The sequence below is a fragment of the Platichthys flesus genome, chromosome 10 (genome assembly GCF_949316205.1).
Source record: "Platichthys flesus chromosome 10, fPlaFle2.1, whole genome shotgun sequence".
Lineage (NCBI taxonomy): Eukaryota > Metazoa > Chordata > Actinopteri > Pleuronectiformes > Pleuronectidae > Platichthys > Platichthys flesus.
In genome coordinates, this window is record NC_084954.1 from 22,739,652 (window position 1) to 22,758,846 (window position 19,195).

The 19,195-nt window shown below is 42.0% G+C and overlaps 13 non-coding genes across 13 annotated transcripts; all 13 read left to right on the forward strand.

Annotated features, from left to right (window-relative positions):
• The first annotated feature begins 505 nt into the window (after positions 1-505).
• On the forward strand, positions 506-669 carry LOC133964073 (U1 spliceosomal RNA). Its single transcript, XR_009923547.1, has one exon. It is a non-coding gene; the product is annotated as a U1 spliceosomal RNA (small nuclear RNA).
• A 689-nt stretch (positions 670-1,358) lies between these two features.
• On the forward strand, positions 1,359-1,522 carry LOC133963961 (U1 spliceosomal RNA). The gene has a single exon (XR_009923439.1). It is a non-coding gene; the product is annotated as a U1 spliceosomal RNA (small nuclear RNA).
• Positions 1,523-2,047: 525 nt separating this feature from the next.
• Positions 2,048-2,209, forward strand: LOC133964086 (U1 spliceosomal RNA). Its single transcript, XR_009923559.1, has one exon. It is a non-coding gene; the product is annotated as a U1 spliceosomal RNA (small nuclear RNA).
• A 533-nt stretch (positions 2,210-2,742) lies between these two features.
• On the forward strand, positions 2,743-2,906 carry LOC133964015 (U1 spliceosomal RNA). The gene has a single exon (XR_009923490.1). It is a non-coding gene; the product is annotated as a U1 spliceosomal RNA (small nuclear RNA).
• Positions 2,907-3,430: 524 nt separating this feature from the next.
• On the forward strand, positions 3,431-3,594 carry LOC133964055 (U1 spliceosomal RNA). Its single transcript, XR_009923529.1, has one exon. It is a non-coding gene; the product is annotated as a U1 spliceosomal RNA (small nuclear RNA).
• Positions 3,595-4,127: 533 nt separating this feature from the next.
• LOC133964016 (U1 spliceosomal RNA) lies at positions 4,128-4,291 on the forward strand. Its single transcript, XR_009923491.1, has one exon. It is a non-coding gene; the product is annotated as a U1 spliceosomal RNA (small nuclear RNA).
• Positions 4,292-4,822: 531 nt separating this feature from the next.
• On the forward strand, positions 4,823-4,986 carry LOC133964090 (U1 spliceosomal RNA). The gene has a single exon (XR_009923563.1). It is a non-coding gene; the product is annotated as a U1 spliceosomal RNA (small nuclear RNA).
• A 525-nt stretch (positions 4,987-5,511) lies between these two features.
• Positions 5,512-5,675, forward strand: LOC133964094 (U1 spliceosomal RNA). Its single transcript, XR_009923566.1, has one exon. It is a non-coding gene; the product is annotated as a U1 spliceosomal RNA (small nuclear RNA).
• A 526-nt stretch (positions 5,676-6,201) lies between these two features.
• On the forward strand, positions 6,202-6,365 carry LOC133964006 (U1 spliceosomal RNA). The gene has a single exon (XR_009923481.1). It is a non-coding gene; the product is annotated as a U1 spliceosomal RNA (small nuclear RNA).
• A 527-nt stretch (positions 6,366-6,892) lies between these two features.
• Positions 6,893-7,056, forward strand: LOC133963965 (U1 spliceosomal RNA). The gene has a single exon (XR_009923442.1). It is a non-coding gene; the product is annotated as a U1 spliceosomal RNA (small nuclear RNA).
• Positions 7,057-7,580: 524 nt separating this feature from the next.
• LOC133964007 (U1 spliceosomal RNA) lies at positions 7,581-7,744 on the forward strand. The gene has a single exon (XR_009923482.1). It is a non-coding gene; the product is annotated as a U1 spliceosomal RNA (small nuclear RNA).
• Positions 7,745-8,270: 526 nt separating this feature from the next.
• On the forward strand, positions 8,271-8,434 carry LOC133964100 (U1 spliceosomal RNA). Its single transcript, XR_009923572.1, has one exon. It is a non-coding gene; the product is annotated as a U1 spliceosomal RNA (small nuclear RNA).
• Positions 8,435-8,961: 527 nt separating this feature from the next.
• Positions 8,962-9,125, forward strand: LOC133963941 (U1 spliceosomal RNA). The gene has a single exon (XR_009923419.1). It is a non-coding gene; the product is annotated as a U1 spliceosomal RNA (small nuclear RNA).
• The last annotated feature ends 10,070 nt before the right edge of the window (positions 9,126-19,195 follow it).

The following is a 19,195-nucleotide window of genomic DNA, read 5'->3' on the forward strand; positions in this document are numbered from 1 at the left end:
AAGAGCCCCACACTGGGCCTAATTTATAGACTTTGATGTAGATATTTTGTGCTTCTGTCACAATGCAATCTATAATGCCACTAATTGTTGTAGAAATATAATTTTAAAGCAAATAGACTGGTTCACTCCTGTTCCAAGTTTACTGTTTTGATAAGTAATGTTTGCTAGAAATTCTTGTACTGCCTGTATGCTGATTTTTCCGAATTTAGAGCAGTTTGTGTTGTCTTTTGTGGTGATTTATCAGAGACGGCCAGGGCTTACCTGGCAGCTTTTCATCTAGGTTTTCTTTGTTTTGCAGAGGAAATAAAAGGGCTAGAGACAAGGAAATTGATAAACTAATTAGATGTCATTTCATAGAATTGTTTGCTTCACTCCAACAAGTCCTTAACCAAAAGGGGATGATGCGATACTGAAGTCCTTTGGATCTGTGAATATGCATGGCAGGCACCGTGAGCCTAACAACTGGGTCTAAGACACAAGAGCCTGTCTCCAATGCATCCAACTCATACCTACCTGGTAGGGGAGATACCATGATCATGAAAATGGTTCACCCAGGGCGAGGCTCAGCCATTGCACTTCGGTTGTGCTGACCCGTGTGAATTCCCAAAATATGGGAATCTCGACTGCATAATTTGTGGTAGTGGGGGACTGCGTCCGCGCTCTCCCCTGATCATTATGTTCAATTGTAATAAGAGCCCCACACTGGGCCTATTTTATAGACTTTGATGTAGATTTTTTGTGCTCCCGACAAAATGCATTCTATAATGCGACTGATGTGGTAGAAATATAATTTTACAGCAAATAAACGGGTTCACTCCTGTTCCAAGTTTGCTGTTTTGATAAGTAATGTTTGCTAGAAATTCTTGTACTGCCTGTATGCTGACTTTTCCGAATTTAGAGCAGTTTGTGTTGTCTTTTGTGGTGATTTATCAGAGACGGCCAGGGCTTACCTTGCTGCTTTTCGTCTAGGTTTTCTCTGTTTTGCAGAGGAAATAAAAGGGCTGGAGATAAGGAAATTGATAAACTAATTAGATGTAATTTCATAGAAGTGTTTGCTTCACTCCAACAAGTCCTTCACCAAAAGGGGATGATGCGATACTGAAGTCCTTTGGACCCTAACCCTAACCCTAACCCTAACCCTCTGTTTGCAGAGGAAATAAAAGGGCTGGAGATAAGGAAATTTATAAACTAATTAGATGTAATTTCATAGAAGTGTTTGCTTCACTCCAACAAGTCCTTCACCAAAAGGGGATGATGTGAAACTGAAGGCCTTTGGATCTGTGAATATGCATAGCAGGCACCGTAAGCCTAACAACTGGGTCTAAGATACAAGAGCCTGTCTCCAATGCATCCAACTCATACTTACCTGGCAGGGGAGATACCATGATCAAGAAGGTGGTTCACCCAGGGCGAGGCTCAGCCATTGCACTGCGGTTGTGCTGACCCGTGTGAATTCCCAAAATGTGGGAATCTCGACTGCATAATTTGTGGTAGTGGGGGACTGCGTCCGCGCTCTCCCCTGATCATTATGTTCAATGCAATAAGAGCCCCACACTGCGCCTATTTTATAGACTTTGATGTAGATATTTTGTGCTTCTGACCCAATGCAATCTATAATGCCACTAATTGTGGTAGAAATATAATTTTAATGCAAATAGACTGGTTCACTCCTGTTCCAAGTATACTGTTTTGATAAGTAATGTTTGCTAGAAATTTTTGTACTGCCTGTATGCTGATTTTTCCGAATTTAGAGCAGTTTGTGTTGTCTTTTGTGGTGATTTATCAGAGACGGCCAGGGCTTACCTTGCTGCTTTTCATCTAGGTTTTCTCTGTTTTGCAGAGGAAATAAAAGGGCTGGAGACAAGGAAATTGATAAACTAATTAGATGTCATTTCATAGAAGTGTTTGCTTCACTCCAACAAGTCCTTCACCAAAAGGGGATGATGTGATACTGAAGGCCTTTGGATCTGTGAATATGCATGGCAGGCACCGTGAGCCTAACAACTGGGTCTAAGATACAAGAGCCTGTCTCCAATGCATCCAACTCATACTTACCTGGCAGGGGAGATACCATGATCATGAAAATGGTTCACCCAGGGCGAGGCTCAGCCATTGCACTTCGGTTGTGCTGACCTGTGAATTCCCAAAATGTTGGAATCTCGACTGCATAATTTGTGGTAGTGGGGGACTGCGTCCGCGCTCTCCCCTGATCATTATTTTCAATTGTAATAAGAGCCCCACACTGGGCCTATTTTATAGACTTTGATGTAGATTTTTTGTGCTCCCGACACAATGCACTCTATAATGCCACTGATTGTGGTAGAAATATAATTTGACAGCAAATAAACGGGTTCACTCCTGTTCCAAGTTTGCTGTTTTGATAAGTAATGTTTGCTAGAAATTCTTGTACTGCCTGTATGGTGACTTTTCCGAATTTAGAGCAGTTTGTGTTGTCTTTTGTCTTTTGTGGTGATTTATCAGAGACGGCCAGGGCTTACCTGGCTGCTTTTCATCTAGGTTTTCTCTGTTTTGCAGAGGAAATAAAAGGGCTGGAGACAAGGAAATTGATAAACTAATTAGATGTCATTTCATAGAATTGTTTGCTTCACTCCAACAAGTCCTTAACCAAAAGGGGATGATGCGATACTGAAGTCCTTTGGATCTGTGAATATGCATGGCAGGCACCGTGAGCCTAACAACTGGGTCTAAGATACAAGAGCCTGTCTCCAATGCATCCAACTCATACTTACCTGGCAGGGGAGATACCATGATCAAGAAGGTGGTTCACCCAGGGCGAGGCTAAGCCATTGCACTGCGGTTGTGCTGACCCGTGTGAATTCCCAAAATGTGGGAATCTCGACTGCATAATTTGTGGTAGTGGGGGACTGCGTCCGCGCTCTCCCCTTATCATTATGTTCAATTGCAATAGAGCCCCACACTGGGCCTATTTTAGAGACTTTGATGTAGATATGTTGTGCTCCAGACACAATGCATCTATAATGCCACTGATTGTGGTTCAAGTATAATTTTACAGCAAATAAACGGGTTCACTCCTGTTCCAAGTTTGCTGTTTTGATAAGTAATGTTTGCTAGAAATTTTTGTACTGCCTGTATGCTGATTTTTCCGAATTTAGAGCAGTTTGTGTTGTCTTTTGTGGTGATTTATCAGAGACGGCCAGGGCTTACCTTGCTGCTTTTCATCTAGGTTTTCTCTGTTTTGCAGAGGAAATAAAAGGGCTGGAGACAAGGAAATTGATAAACTAATTAGATGTCATTTCATAGAAGTGTTTGCTTCACTCCAACAAGTCCTTCACCAAAAGGGGATGATGTGATACTGAAGGCCTTTGGATCTGTGAATATGCATGGCAGGCACCGTGAGCCTAACAACTGGGTCTAAGATACAAGAGCCTGTCTCCAATGCATCCAACTCATACTTACCTGGCAGGGGAGATACCATGATCATGAAAATGGTTCACCCAGGGCGAGGCTCAGCCATTGCACTTCGGTTGTGCTGACCCGTGTGAATTCCCAAAATGTTGGAATCTCGACTGCATAATTTGTGGTAGTGGGGGACTGCGTCCGCGCTCTCCCCTGATCATTATTTTCAATTGTAATAAGAGCCCCACACTGGGCCTATTTTATAGACTTTGATGTAGATTTTTTGTGCTCCCGACACAATGCACTCTATAATGCCACTGATTGTGGTAGAAATATAATTTGACAGCAAATAAACGGGTTCACTCCTGTTCCAAGTTTGCTGTTTTGATAAGTAATGTTTGCTAGAAATTCTTGTACTGCCTGTATGGTGACTTTTCCGAATTTAGAGCAGTTTGTGTTGTCTTTTGTCTTTTGTGGTGATTTATCAGAGACGGCCAGGGCTTACCTGGCTGCTTTTCATCTAGGTTTTCTCTGTTTTGCAGAGGAAATAAAAGGGCTGGAGACAAGGAAATTGATAAACTAATTAGATGTCATTTCATAGAATTGTTTGCTTCACTCCAACAAGTCCTTAACCAAAAGGGGATGATGCGATACTGAAGTCCTTTGGATCTGTGAATATGCATGGCAGGCACCGTGAGCCTAACAACTGGGTCTAAGATACAAGAGCCTGTCTCCAATGCATCCAACTCATACTTACCTGGCAGGGGAGATACCATGATCAAGAAGGTGGTTCACCCAGGGCGAGGCTAAGCCATTGCACTGCGGTTGTGCTGACCCGTGTGAATTCCCAAAATGTGGGAATCTCGACTGCATAATTTGTGGTAGTGGGGGACTGCGTCCGCGCTCTCCCCTTATCATTATGTTCAATTGCAATAGAGCCCCACACTGGGCCTATTTTAGAGACTTTGATGTAGATATGTTGTGCTCCAGACACAATGCATCTATAATGCCACTGATTGTGGTTCAAGTATAATTTTACAGCAAATAAACGGGTTCACTCCTGTTCCAAGTTTGCTGTTTTGATAAGTAATGTTTGCTAGAAATTCTTGTACTGCCTGTATGCTGACTTTTCCGAATTTAGAGCAGTTTGTGTTGTCTTTTGTCTTTTGTGGTGATTTATCAGAGACGGCCAGGGCTTCCCTAGTTGCTTTTCATCTAGGTTTTCTCTGTTTTGCAGAGGAAATAAAAGGGCTGGAGACAAGGAAATTGATAAACTAATTAGATGTCATTTCATAGAATTGTTTGCTTCACTCCAACAAGTCCTTTACCAAAAGGGGATGATGCGATACTGAAGTCCTTTGGATCTGTGAATATGCATGGCAGGCACCGTGAGTCTAACAACTGGGTCTAAGATACAAGAGCCTGTCTCCAATGCAACCAACTCATGATTACCTGGCAGGGGAGATACCATGATCATGAAGGTGGTTCACCCAGGGCTAGGCTCAGCCATTGCACTTCGATTGTGCTGACCTGTGCGAATTCCCCAAATGTGGGAATCTCGACTGTGTAATTTGTGGTAGTGGGGGACTGCGTCCGCGCTCTCCCCTTATCATTATGTTCAATTGCAATAAGAGCCCCACACTGGGCCTATTTTATAGACTTTGATGTAGATATTTTGTGCTCCAGACACAATGCATCTATAATGCCACTGATTGTGGTTCAAGTATAATTTTACAGCAAATAAACGGGTTCACTCCTGTTCCAAGTTTGCTGTTATGATAAGTAATGGTTGCTAGAAATTCTTGTACTGCCTGTATGCTGATTATTCCGAATTTAGAGCAGTTTGTGTTGTCTTTTGTGGTGATTTATCAGAGACGGCCAGGGCTTACCTGGCTGCTTTTCATCTAGGTTTTCTCTGTTTTGCAGAGGAAAGAAAAGGGCTGGAGACAAGGAAATTGATAAAATAATTAGATGTCATTTCATAGAATTGTTTGCTTCACTCCAACAAGTCCTTTACCAAAAGGGGATGATGTGATACTGAAGTCCTTTGGATCTGTGAATATGCATGGCAGGCACCGTGAGCCTAACAACTGGGTCTAAGATACAAGAGCCCGTCTCCAATGCATCCAACTCATACTTACCTGGCAGGGGAGATACCATGATCATGAAGGTGGTTTACCCAGGGCGAGGCTCATCCATTGCACTTCGGTTGTGCTGACCCGTGCGAATTCCCCAAATGTGGGAATCTTGACTGCCTAATTTGTGGTAGTGGGGGACTGCGTCCGCGCTCTAGCCTGATCATTATGTTCAATTGCAATAAGAGCCCCACACTGGGCCTATTTTATAGACTTTGATGTAGATATTTTGTGCTTCTGACACAATGCAATCTATAATGCCACTAATTGTGGTAGAAATATAATTTTAAAGCAAATAGACTGGTTCACTCCTGTTCCAAGTTTACTGTTTTTATAAGTAATGTTTGCTAGAAATTCTTGTACTGCCTGTATGCTGATTTTTCCGAAGTTAGAGCAGTTTGTGTTGTCTTTTGTGGTGATTTATCAGAGACGGCCAGGGCTTACCTTGTTGCTTTTCATCTAGGTTTTCTCTGTTTTGCAGAGGAAATAAAAGGGCTGGAGACAAGGAAATTGATAAACTAATTAGATGTCATTTCATAGAAGTGTTTGCTTCACTCCAACAAGTCCTTCACCAAAAGGGGATGATGTGATACTGAAGGCCTTTGGATGTGTGAATATGCATGGCAGGCACCGTGAGCCTAACAACTGGGTCTAAGATACAAGAGCCCGTCTCCAATGCATCCAACTCATACTTACCTGGCAGGGGAGATACCATGATCATGAAGGTGGTTTACCCAGAGCGAGGCTCATCCATTGCACTTCGGTTGTGCTGACCCGTGCGAATTCCCCAAATGTGGGAATCTTGACTGCATAATTTGTGGTAGTGGGGGACTGCGTCCGCGCTCTCCCCTGATCATTATGTTCAATTGCAATAAGAGCCCCACACTGGGCCTATTTTATAGACTTTGATGTAGATATTTTGTGCTTCTGACACAATGCAATCTATAATGCCACTAATTGTGGTAGAAATATAATTTTAAAGCAAATAGACTGGTTCACTCCTGTTCCAAGTTTACTGTTTTGATAAGTAATGTTTGCTAGAAATTCTTGTACTGCCTGTATGCTGATTTTTCCGAATTTAGAGCAGTTTGTGTTGTCTTTTATGGTGATTTATCAGAGACGGCCAGGGCTTACCTTGCTGCTTTTCATCTAGGTTTTCTCTGTTTTGCAGAGGAAATAAAAGGGCTGGAGACAAGGAAATTGATAAACTAATTAGATGTCATTTCATAGAAGTGTTTGCTTCACTCCAACAAGTCCTTCACCAAAAGGGGAAGATGTGATACTGAAGGCCTTTGGAATCTTTTAATATGCATGGCAGGCACCGTGAGCCTAACAACTGGGTCTAAGATACAAGAGCCTGTCTCCAATGCATCCAACTCATACTTACCTGGCGGGGGAGATACCATGATCATGAAGGTGGTTCACCCAGGGCGAGGCTCAGCCATTGCACTTCGGTTGTGCTGACCCGTGCGAATTCCCCAAATGTGGGAATCTCGACTGCATAATTTGTGGTAGTGCGGGACTGCGTCCGCGCTCTCCCCTGATCATTATGTTCAATGCAATAAGAGCCCCACACTGCGCCTATTTTATAGACTTTGATGTAGATATTTTGTGCTCCAGACACAATGCATCTATAATGCCACTGATTGTGGTTCAAGTATAATTTTACAGCAAATAGACTGGTTCACTCCTGTTCCAAGTTTGCTGTTTTGATAAGTAATGGTTGCTAGAAATTCTTGTACTGCCTGTATGCTGATTATTCCGAATTTAGAGCAGTTTGTGTTGTCTTTTGTGGTGATTTATCAGAGACGGCCAGGGCTTACCTGGCTGCTTTTCATCTAGGTTTTCTCTGTTTTGCAGAGGAAATAAAAGGGCTGGAGACAAGGAAATTGATAAAATAATTAGATGTCATTTCATAGAATTGTTTGCTTCACTCCAACAAGTCCTTTACCAAAAGGGGATGATGTGATACTGAAGTCCTTTGGATCTGTGAATATGCATGGCAGGCACCGTGAGCCTAACAACTGGGTCTAAGATACAAGAGCCCGTCTCCAATGCATCCAACTCATACTTACCTGGCAGGGGAGATACCATGATCATGAAGGTGGTTTACCCAGAGCGAGGCTCATCCATTGCACTTCGGTTGTGCTGACCCGTGCGAATTCCCCAAATGTGGGAATCTTGACTGCATAATTTGTGGTAGTGGGGGACTGCGTCCGCGCTCTCCCCTGATCATTATGTTCAATTGCAATAAGAGCCCCACACTGGGCCTATTTTATAGACTTTGATGTAGATATTTTGTGCTTCTGACACAATGCAATCTATAATGCCACTAATTGTGGTAGAAATATAATTTTAAAGCAAATAGACTGGTTCACTCCTGTTCCAAGTTTACTGTTTTGATAAGTAATGTTTGCTAGAAATTCTTGTACTGCCTGTATGCTGATTTTTCCCAATTTAGAGCAGTTTGTGTTGTCTTTTGTGGTGATTTATCAGAGACGGCCAGGGCTTACCTGGCTGCTTTTCATTTAGGTTTTCTCTGTTTTGCAGAGGAAATAAAAGGGCTGGAGACAAGGAAATTGATAAACTAATTAGATGTCATTTCATGGAAGTGTTTGCTTCACTCCAACAAGTCCTTAACCAAAAGGGGATGATGCGATACTGAAGTCCTTTGGATCTGTGAATATGCATGGCAGGCACCGTGAGCCTAACAACTGGGTCTAAGATACAAGAGCCTGTCTCCAATGCATCCAACTCATACTTACCTGGCAGGGGAGATACCATGATCATGAAGGTGGGTTACCCAGAGCGAGGCTCATCCATAACACTTAGGTTGTGCTGACCCGTGCGAATTCCCCAAATGTGGGAATCTTGACTGCATAATTTGTGGTAGTGGGGGACCGCGTCCGCGCTCTCCCCTGATCATTATGTTCAATTGCAATAAGAGCCCCACACTGGGCCTATTTTATAGACTTTGATGTAGATATTTTGTGCTTCTGACACAATGCAATCTATAATGCCACTAATTGTGGTAGAAATATAATTTTAAAGCAAATAGACTGGTTCACTCCTGTTCCAAGTTTACTGTTTTGATAAGTAATGTTTGCTAGAAATTCTTGTACTGCCTGTATGCTGATTTTTCCGAATTTAGAGCAGTTTGTGTTGTCTTTTATGGTGATTTATCAGAGACGGCCAGGGCTTACCTTGCTGCTTTTCATCTAGGTTTTTTCTGTTTTGCAGAGGAAATAAAAGGGCTGGAGACAAGGAAATTGATAAACTAATTAGATGTCATTTCATAGAAGTGTTTGCTTCACTCCAACAAGTCCTTCACCAAAAGGGGAAGATGTGATACTGAAGGCCTTTGGAATCTTTTAATATGCATGGCAGGCACCGTGAGCCTAACAACTGGGTCTAAGATACAAGAGCCTGTCTCCAATGCATCCAACTCATACTTACCTGGCAGGGGAGATACCATGATCATGAAGGTGGTTCACCCAGGGCGAGGCTCAGCCATTGCACTTCGGTTGTGCTGACCCGTGCGAATTCCCCAAATGTGGGAATCTCGACTGCATAATTTGTGGTAGTGCGGGACTGCGTCCGCGCTCTCCCCTGATCGTTATGTTCAATGCAATAAGAGCCCCACACTGCGCCTATTTTATAGACTTTGATGTAGATATTTTGTGCTCCAGACACAATGCATCTATAATGCCACTGATTGTGGTTCAAGTATAATTTTACAGCAAATAGACTGGTTCACTCCTGTTCCAAGTTTGCTGTTTTGATAAGTAATGTTTGCTAGAAATTCTTTACTGCCTGTATGCTGATTATTCCGAATTTAGAGCAGTTTGTGTTGTCTTTTGTGGTGATTTATCAGAGACGGCCAGGGCTTACCTTGTTGCTTTTCATCTAGGTTTTCTGTGTTTTGCAGAGGAAATAAAAGGGCTGGAGACAAGGAAATTGATAAAATAATTAGATGTCATAAAGGTATTGCAATTTCCAGAAGTGGGACCGAGTCATTTTTTTGCAAGTCCCAAGTAAGTCTCAAGTCTTTGCCCTGAAGTCCCAAGTCAAGTTCCAAGTCAAGACAGGCAAGTCCCGAGTCAAGTCCAAAGTCAAGACTGACAAGTCTCAAGTCAAGTCCAAGTCCTGCAGTTTGAGTTTTGAGTCTTTTCGAGTCCTTTTGATCACTGATTAATAATCTATTTACACAGATCATGTATGCTTTTAAAATCTGTATTTATTTATTAAAACAAGTGCAATTGAAATTACAGAAAACATTTTTTGCCAACATTGTACTTCCCTATTGCACTATTAACCAGTCATTTTGTACATTTAACTCATATTTTGCAAGAATATTCTTCATTTTAAACCACTCCTACAGAATGAACACATTTGAAAAAACAAGTGCAACTGTAATTATTTGTACAAAAGTGCTAACATTGTATTTTGCATTTTAACTAGTTCCACAGCAGTTTCTGTCCTTTCCTGTGTTCATCTCATCTCATTTATCTCACCTCATATTGTCTGTGTGTGTGTGTACATGTGAGAAACATAACAAATAAATGAACATGAACATTTCTGTCCTGTCCTGTGTTTATCTCATCTCATTTATCTCACCTCATATTGTCTGTGAGTGTGTGTACATGTGAGAAACATAACAAATACCTGAACATAACAATGAACAGGGTTGTGCTTTTTAAATGTCAGGGCCCTATGCTGCATTGCATTTGCAAAAGACCAAATTGGCCAAAAGTCTGTCAGTCATTTGTGCACGATGGGGAAGTAGTATGATTCCACCAAGTGCCGCTGTGAGCCATTTTGGTGCCCTAAGCATAACTCCTCTATGATTACATTAAATAATTATCAATAAGTACAAACAAGAATAGTCAATCTTCTTTAACTTTTTTTGAGCAATTTAATATATCTCTTGTTCTGCCTTCTTTGTGATATACATGGCTAAAAGGTACCTAATATTTCTTTACTGAAATAATATCGGCATTATAATTGTAAGCTAATTTATTTAATGACTTTATTGTTGAGGGTTGATTTGTATTTCCGGTTTTAAGTGGTTTATTGGTAGTGACTCTTATTTTGAAAGGAGGTTTTAAACGAAGTGGGTGCTGTGATGACGAGTGAAGTTGTAAAATGAACGAAGAATAAACGGGTGTGCTGTCCCGAGCGCATGACCTGCTCTCGTGTACTTTGTCGGCTGAAGCCGGACTTATGATACAACCAAACGCTCGGCTACATAATTATTATAACTATTATGTTTTTTCAGTTGCTTTTTTTTTGGTGCCCCCTCAGGACTTGGTGCCCAATGCACAGCGCGTAGTGCGCGTTTTGGGAGCGGCGGTGCTGCACACACACACACAGACGCACACAAACACGATGAAAGATACAGAGCGCTCCTTAATAACATACTTTTTAATCTTTGTGTTTTGTGGAAAGGAGCAAGTCTTATCAAGTCAAATGGCTCAAGTCCAAGTGCAGTCACTAGTCATTGATGTTGAAGTCCAAGTCGAGTTGCAAGTCTCTTTACATTTGGTCTAGTCGAGTCTGAAGTCATCAAATTCATGACTCGAGTCTGACTCGAGTCCAACTCATGTGACTCGAGTCCACACCTCTGGCAATTTCACAGCAGTGTTCGCTTCACTTCAACAAGTCCTCGACTAATGGGTGTATGCATGAGTGAAGTCTGTGTTATGAGGAGGTGATGTTGGATGGCTGAAAACAAGCAACAATGAAATCTCAGTTGGAAGGGCTGGGTTTTTAATGAAGGTGGTTCCAACTACTGCATAATCCCTCCACCAGTTACCTGCTGCTTCATATGAGGAATGAATAGGTTAAATAAACAAGGCAGGTTTGGGCTCAACTCTTTTAATATTTTTCATCCTGTACCTTCGTAGTGTGCTGCAGATCGAGCCATTGGGTGCTCTAGTAACAACATACATGGTGTGAACTTTCATGGACACAATGCTATATTAAATATATATGCAAATTATATTTTGCTCATTTTAAGTAAACCAGCATCCTCTTTACCCGTGTGTTTTTTAAAGGATGACTTGTTGTGATATTTTGGTTATAAGTTATTTGAAAGTTAATTTTAGTTATGTTATGCCCTTCACAGTCTTTCTCTGCATGCATCTAGTTACCTTCTCTAATTGCCACCAACACACACACACGCAAATATCTCCGCTACACGTCGTAAACATTCCAAAGGGAGGGGGGGGGGCATTATCTTTTAAGTGGCCAGCCACCATTTTGAAAGCACACTCACTCACACACGCATACTCACGTACGCATACGCATACTCATTGTGGTAACCACACACTTGACCTTGTATTATCGTACGGTGTCGCAATTGAAAATTTAACAGTACTTCCGCGCAATCCAGTTCTATCAGACCATAATTTAATAACCTTTGATTTTTCAATAACTGAATATATGCCACTAATAAAAAATTCATTTTCTAGATGTCTACCTGAAAGTGCTGTAGCTACATTTAAGGAAATAATCCCAATTACATTTAAATCCATATTAGCAGTAGACATAAACAACAAATTCTTTAAAACCCTGAGCTCCATTGAGATCGACCACCTCGTCGATAGCTCTGCAGACTCATTACGATTAACATTAGACTCAATAGTGCCTCTAAAAAAAGAAAAATGTCAAACATAGTAAATTAGCTCCGTGGTATAATTCCCAGACAAATGAGTTAAAACAATTATCAAGAAAACTAGAAAGGAAGTGGCGCTCCAGCAACAATGTTGAAAACCTCATAGACTGGGAGAATAGTGTTAAAGAATGTAAAAAGGCTCTCCACAGAGTAAGAGCCGCCTACTATTCAAAACTAATAGAAGAGAATAAAAACAACCCCAGGTTTCTCTTCAGCACTGTAGCCAGGCTGACAGAGAGTCACACCTCCACCGAACACAGTATTCCTCGATCCCTAAATAGCAATATCTATATGACCTTTTTTAATGATAAAATTCAAACTATTAGAAATAAAATCAACCATCTCCTGCCCTCAATTGGCACTAATACCCTCCCAACAACAGAGATCTCAGAAACGGCTGAGAATCCTACCCATTACTTAGACAGCTTCTCTCTGATCACCCGTGATCAGTTTACCAAATTAATCTCAGGCTCTAAACCAACAACCTGTATCTTAGATCCCATTCCTACCAAATTACTTAAAGAAATTCTGTCCCTAATTGATAGTTTGTTACTTAACATTATCAATCTGTCATTATCATCAGGTTATGTACCACAGTCTTTTAAAATAGCTGTCATCAAACCCCTACTCAAAAAACCCACCCTAGACCCAGAGGTTTTAGCCAATTACAGACCAATATCTAACCTCCCCTTCATTTCTAAAATCTTAGAAAAAGTGGTAGCCAATCAGCTGTGTGAGTTTCTCCAGGAAAATAATATATATGAAGACTTTCAATCGGGGTTTAGAGCCAATCACAGTACAGAGACAGCCTTGGCAAAAGTCACTAATGACCTTTTAATAGCCTCAGATCAGGGACTTGTGTCTGTCCTCATTCTGTTAGATCTCAGTGCAGCATTCGACACAATTGACCATCAAATTTTATTACAAAGACTAAAACAGTTAATTAACATTAATGGAACCGCCCTTAACTGGTTTAAATCATATTTTTCTGATCGCCCCCAATTTGTGCAAATTAATGATGAGTCATCTGTGCGCACCAAAGTTAATCATGGTGTTCCACAGGGCTCTGTGCTCGGCCCAATTTTATTCTCATTATATATGCTTCCACTAGGAAACATTATCAGGACACACTCGGTAAATTTCCACTGCTATGCGGATGACACCCAGTTATATTTGTCAATAAAACCTGAACAAAGTAATCAATTAACTAAACTTCGAACATGTCTCAAGGACATAAAAACCTGGATGACCCGCAATTTTCTCTTATTAAACTCAGACAAAACAGAGGTTATAATACTTGGCCCCAAACACCTTAGAGATGCATTATCTAATGATATAGCTGCGCTAGACGACATTGCCCTTGCTTCCAATGAAACAGTCAGGAACTTGGGAGTGATCTTCGATCCTGATTTATCCTTTAATAGTCACTTAAAACAATTTCTAGGACCGCTTTTTTCCACTTGCGTAATATTTCAAAAATTAGACATGTCCTTTCACAAAAAGATGCAGAAAAACTAGTCCACGCCTTTGTTACATCGAGACTGGACTATTGTAATTCATTATTATCAGGCTCCAGCAGGAAGTCGTTAAAGACTATACAGCTTGTCCAAAATGCCGCAGCACGTGTCCTGACGAGAACAAAGAGAAGAGAGCACATTTCTCCAATATTAGCATCGCTACACTGGCTTCCAGTTAAATCTAGAATAGAATTTAAAATTCTCCTCCTCACCTTCAAGGCCCTTTATAATATAGCGCCTTTATACCTTAAAGAGCTTTTAATACCTTATAAACCCACTAGAGCACTCTGCTCCCAGAATTCAAGCCTACTTGTCGTCCCTAAATTCTCTAAAAGTAGAGTAGGAGCCAGAGCTTTTAGCCATCAAGCCCCTCGGCTGTGGAATAATCTACCACTTTCAGTTCGGGAGGCAGTCACCATCTGTTCGTTTAAAAGTAGGCTCAAATTCTTCCTTTTTGATAAAGCTTATAGTTAGAGCTAATTAGTGCGCCAGAACGTTACTTGTTCTATTTTATGACACACAGAGCTTCTCTTTCCAGCTTCTCCTTCCTCTTCTCCATCCCTATCCCCCTTCCCCGGAATCCCTTTGCTTTATCACCCGCAGATCCAGGGCCTCTGTGGCCACACCATGGATTACGGTTTGTGGATCGCGCACCGGGGGTCGCGGTGTTGGATCCAGTGTGGCGGATTCTGAGTCATGTGGGCTGATCGTGGTGCTGGTGGCGGACCCTGTGTCGCGTTGGCATTGGGCACGGGCGGTGGACCAGGACCGCGGTGGTGGCTTGTGATGGGTCCTCCTGGTGGGCGGCGGTGGACGGTGACTGAGGACTGGAGTGGCATCTGGTCTGGATGGTGGATCGTGGTCTAGATGGTTGCTGAGCATGGACTGTGCTTGCAGCGGGACTGCTTGGCATGTCATGTTGGGGTTGTCCTTCAGGATGTCTACCCTCATCAATGCTGCTAGAGACTTTGATTATTGATGATGTTGTCCTGCACGTGGCATCTATTGCACTTCTGTTCGTCCTGGGAGAGGGATCCCTCACATGTGGCTCTCTATGAGGTTTCTACATATTTTTACCCTGTTAAAAGGGTTTTTTGTAGTTTTTCCTTACTCTTGCTGAGGGTTAAGGACAGAGGATGTCACACCCTGTTAAAGCCCTATGAGATGAATTGTAATTTGTGAATATGGGCTATACAAATAAAATTTGATTGATTGATTGATACACATCTTTATATAGTAAGTACACCATTGTGTTTTTTATACTTTAATATCTTCATAATAAATGTTTTCTTTGGCAAATGTTGTTTTAATGAATGTTCAACGGCTACACTCAAGAACTCTATATCCTTCAACTTAGCTCACTATAAAGTAACTTTGGTTATACTATTAATTTAATTGTTACATTACATTACATTACATTTCATTTAGCTGACGCTTTTATCCAAAGCAACTTACAATAAGTGCATTCAAACCCAAGGGTACATACCAAGGACGACAATAATCAAGAAAGTACAATTTCGTCAAAATAAAGCAAAACTACAAAGTGCTATAAGTAAGTGCCATTTAAGTGCTACTAAAGTGTTTCAAAAGTTGTTAGTAGTTGTTTTTTTTTTTTTTGTTTTTATTCAAGGTAAAGTCGGAAGAGGTATGTTTTTAGTTTTCGGCGGAAGATGTGTAAACTTTCTGATGTCCGGATGTCAATGGGGAGCTCATTCCACCATTTAGGAGCCAGGACGGCAAACAGTCGTGTTTTTGATGATTGTTTAGCTCGCAGTGAGGGAGCAACGAGCCAATTAGCCGAAGCAGAGCGGAGTGAACGGGGTGGGGTGTAACGTTTGACCATGTCCTGGTTGTAGACTGGACCGGTGTCCGTTCACAGCATGGTATGCAAGTACTAGTGTTTTGAACCGGATGCGAGCAGCCACTGGTAACTAGTGAAGGGAGCGGAGAGGAGGAGTAGTGTGAGTGAATTTAGGTTGGTTAAAAACCAGTCGAGCTGCTGCATTCTGGATGAGCTGCAAAGGTCGGATGGCAGTAGCAGGTAGACCTGCCAGGATGGAGTTACAGTAATATAGACGTGAGATGAGCCTGGACCAGAACCTGCACCGCCTTCTGAGTGAGAAGGGGGCGTATTCTCCTGATGTTGTACAGCATGAATCTACAGGACCGTGTTGTTGCAGAAATGTTGGCAGTAAGGGAGAGTTGGCTGTCGAGTGTTACGCCCAGGTTCCTAGCCGTCTGAGTGGGGGTTAACACAGAGTTGTCAAAGTTAATAGTCAGGTCATGGATGGGAGAGTCTTTCCCTGGAAGGAAAAGTAGTTCAGTCTTGTCAAGGTTAATCTTCAGGTGGTGTTGAGACATCCACTGAGAGATGTCGGTCAGACAGGCAGTGATTCGTGCTGCTACCTGTGTTTCTGATCAGGGAAAAGACAGGATTAGTTGGGTGTCATCGGCATAGCTATGGTAGGAAAAGCCGTGCGAGTGAATGACAGAGCCGAGGGAGTTGGTGTACAAAGAGAAGAGGAGAGGACCAAGGACAGAACCTTGAGGGACCCCAGTAGTGAGGGGACAAGGTTCAGACACAGATCCTCTCCAAGTTACCCTATAAGTGCGTTCATTGAGGTAGGAAGAGAGCAGGGAGAGAGCAGAGCCTGAGACACCGAGGTCCTGAAGGGAGGAAATGAGGATCTCGTGGTTCACTGTGTCAAATGCAGCAGAGAGGTCTAGAAGGATGAGGACAGAGGAGAGAGAGGCTGCTCTAGCAGTGTGAAGCTGCTGAGAGACAGCAAGGAGGGCAGTCTCAGTTGAGTGACCTGCCTTGAAACCAGACTGGTGAGGGTCAAGAAGATTATTGTGGTTAAGATAGGAGGAAAGTTGATTAAAGATAGCACACTCAAGAATTTTGGAAACAAAGGGAAGGAGAGAGACAGGTCTGTAGTTATTTACTTCAGACGGGTCGAGGGTGGGTTTCTTCAGGAGAGGATTTACTCTTGCCTCCTTCAGAGAATTAGGGAAACAGCCAGTTGACAGGGAAGTGTTGATTAGATGGGTAAGAAAAGGAAGAAGGTCAGGGGCAATAGACTGGAGAATGTGAAAAGGGATGGGGTCAAGGGGGCAGGTGGTTGGGCGGGCGGAGGTTACCAAGGTCAGAACTTGATTGGGAGACAGGGGGGTGAAGGAGGAGAGCGAAGGGGATGAAGATGAAGTTGTTGGAAGTGTGGTTATAGAAAGAGGATCAGAAAATGAAGAGCGTATGTCATCTATCTTTTTTGTAAAGTAGTTGACAAAGTGGCTTGGTAGAAGAGAGGAAGGAGGAGGGGGACTGGGAGGGTTGAGGAGGTTGGAAAAGATGGACAAGAGTTTTTTGGGGTTAGAAAATGAGGCTTGAATTGCAGTTTGGTAAAAAGTGCTTTTGGCTGTGGAAATAGAGGCAGAAAAAGAGGAGAGAAGAGACTGATAAGCTAGCAGGTCGTCCAGGTGTTTAGATTTCCGCCATTTCCTTTCTGATGCTCGCATAGTGGCTCTGACGGCACGCACCGAGTCAGACAACCACGGAGCTGGGAAGGACTTGCGGACCTGTCGTGACGTAAGAGGACAGAGAGAGTCAAGAGAGGAGGACAGAGTAGAAAGGAGAATGTCAGTAGCAGAGTTAGGATGCATGAGTGAGAAAGAGTCAGTGGAAGGGAGGGCTGATAAAACAGAGGAGGCTAGAGAGGAAGGAGAGAGGGAACAAATGTTGCGACGGACAGGTACAGACTCTGTTGATGTGTTAAGGTTGTCAGTTTGAGATAATGGGAGAGAGTAAGAGATAAAGAAGTGGTCGGAGACATGAAGTGGGGTTACAGTGAGGTTAGATGTTGAGCAGTTTCTGGTGAAAATATAGTCCAGGTCGTTACCGGCTTTGTTAATCATAGTTCCAAATAGTTCCATTGAGACTTAATCAATGCATTTGATATCTTTTCCCTTCCTTAGAAGGGTGGTGCCCCGAGGTAACTCTAATCAATTAAAGTTATTATTTAAAACTAATATTTAATATTAATATTTAATGTTTTATTTTGATAAACCACATTTATTGAATGCCGAAAGGCACACCATTTAATGGTATCACGTTTAATGCATTACTGCATAACAACAAATATCCTTTGTCATAAGCAGGACATGCAAAGAAGGAGTTGTCCCTGCCTCATGTTGGATCACCTTCTGAGGGACATTGACATATATACAGCTTAATGTTTAGGGATTCCCCTGATGCAAATTCGTCTGTCCAGCTGGCCTGGGAGCATGACCTTAATATATCCTTAACTCCTCCACAGTGGGACACAATTTCGAGATCGGTTATGGGTGCTTCTAAATGTGTGAGATTCTGGATTATAATTTTTGCTGGTATAATAGTGGGAAGCAATGTACACAACTCCATTTACTGTGCGAATGTCCAGCTGTTAAAACATTCTGGTTGGAGATGATATCCCCATTCTGGTTGGAGATGATATGGTTGGAGATGATTTTAATTTTAATTCTCTAGAGTTTCATATAGCATGCCTATTAGGTAAAAACTGAGACAATAAGTTAAGTCTCACAGTTCATCGGCTCTGGACATTGTTATGCCGAACCAATAACAATCTCATCCTTTTAAATTGGAAGGCGTGCAAACCAGCTTGCTTCTATATGGACTCGTGCTTGAAGAACTATCTGGACCTACTAAAAATGGCGGGGGCAACTGATTGTTAAAAAGATATGGGTCTGGAAAAGTAAAGTTACATCTACTAGAGTTAGATCTAGATAGTAGCATCACAACACTGCGCCTTAACGTCTGCAATGTTGGGAGAAAAATGGAGGCTGTCAGTGATGGATGCATTACTTCATCTTACTCACTGGGTGGCATCATATCACTGTAAGATGAATCTGGACAGAGACATTTCAGAAGTGAAAAACTCCTCATGACGAGGTGAATCAAAGTGAAAAGAGAGCTGTACATGATGTTGCGGCCACAATGACGGCACAGCCAGGGGACATATGGGGTTTAATATCTTGCCCAAGGACAAATAAAATAGAGTTTTGGCAGAATTTAGAAGTAAAAGATAAAAGGCCATCCAGGCCTAGCCCAAAACCTAACCAAACCTCAACCCATTTACCTTCTGGTTCGTGATCATACACAAAGTATGGAGGATGGCTTTGGGAACATGACAAGACGTCAGTCTTTTTAGTTTATTATGGCATTACTGAAATTTCAGTTCAACTCTGGGAATTTTTTGTCTATCCTGTGCATCAAAAGCTTAGATGAATGTCAGCTTTCCCAGCAAAGCATGATATGTCCGAGATTTAATTTTCGTATTCTGATCCTAATCCTCCCTGTGTTATATTTGTGAGTGCGGTTGTCCTTATGAGGACTGAAAACAGGTCTCCAATGTAAATGTGAATCACCAAAATTTGTACTTTATGGTTACAATTGGTTAGACTTAGGTTAGGGTAAGGAAAGTAAAAGTTATCGT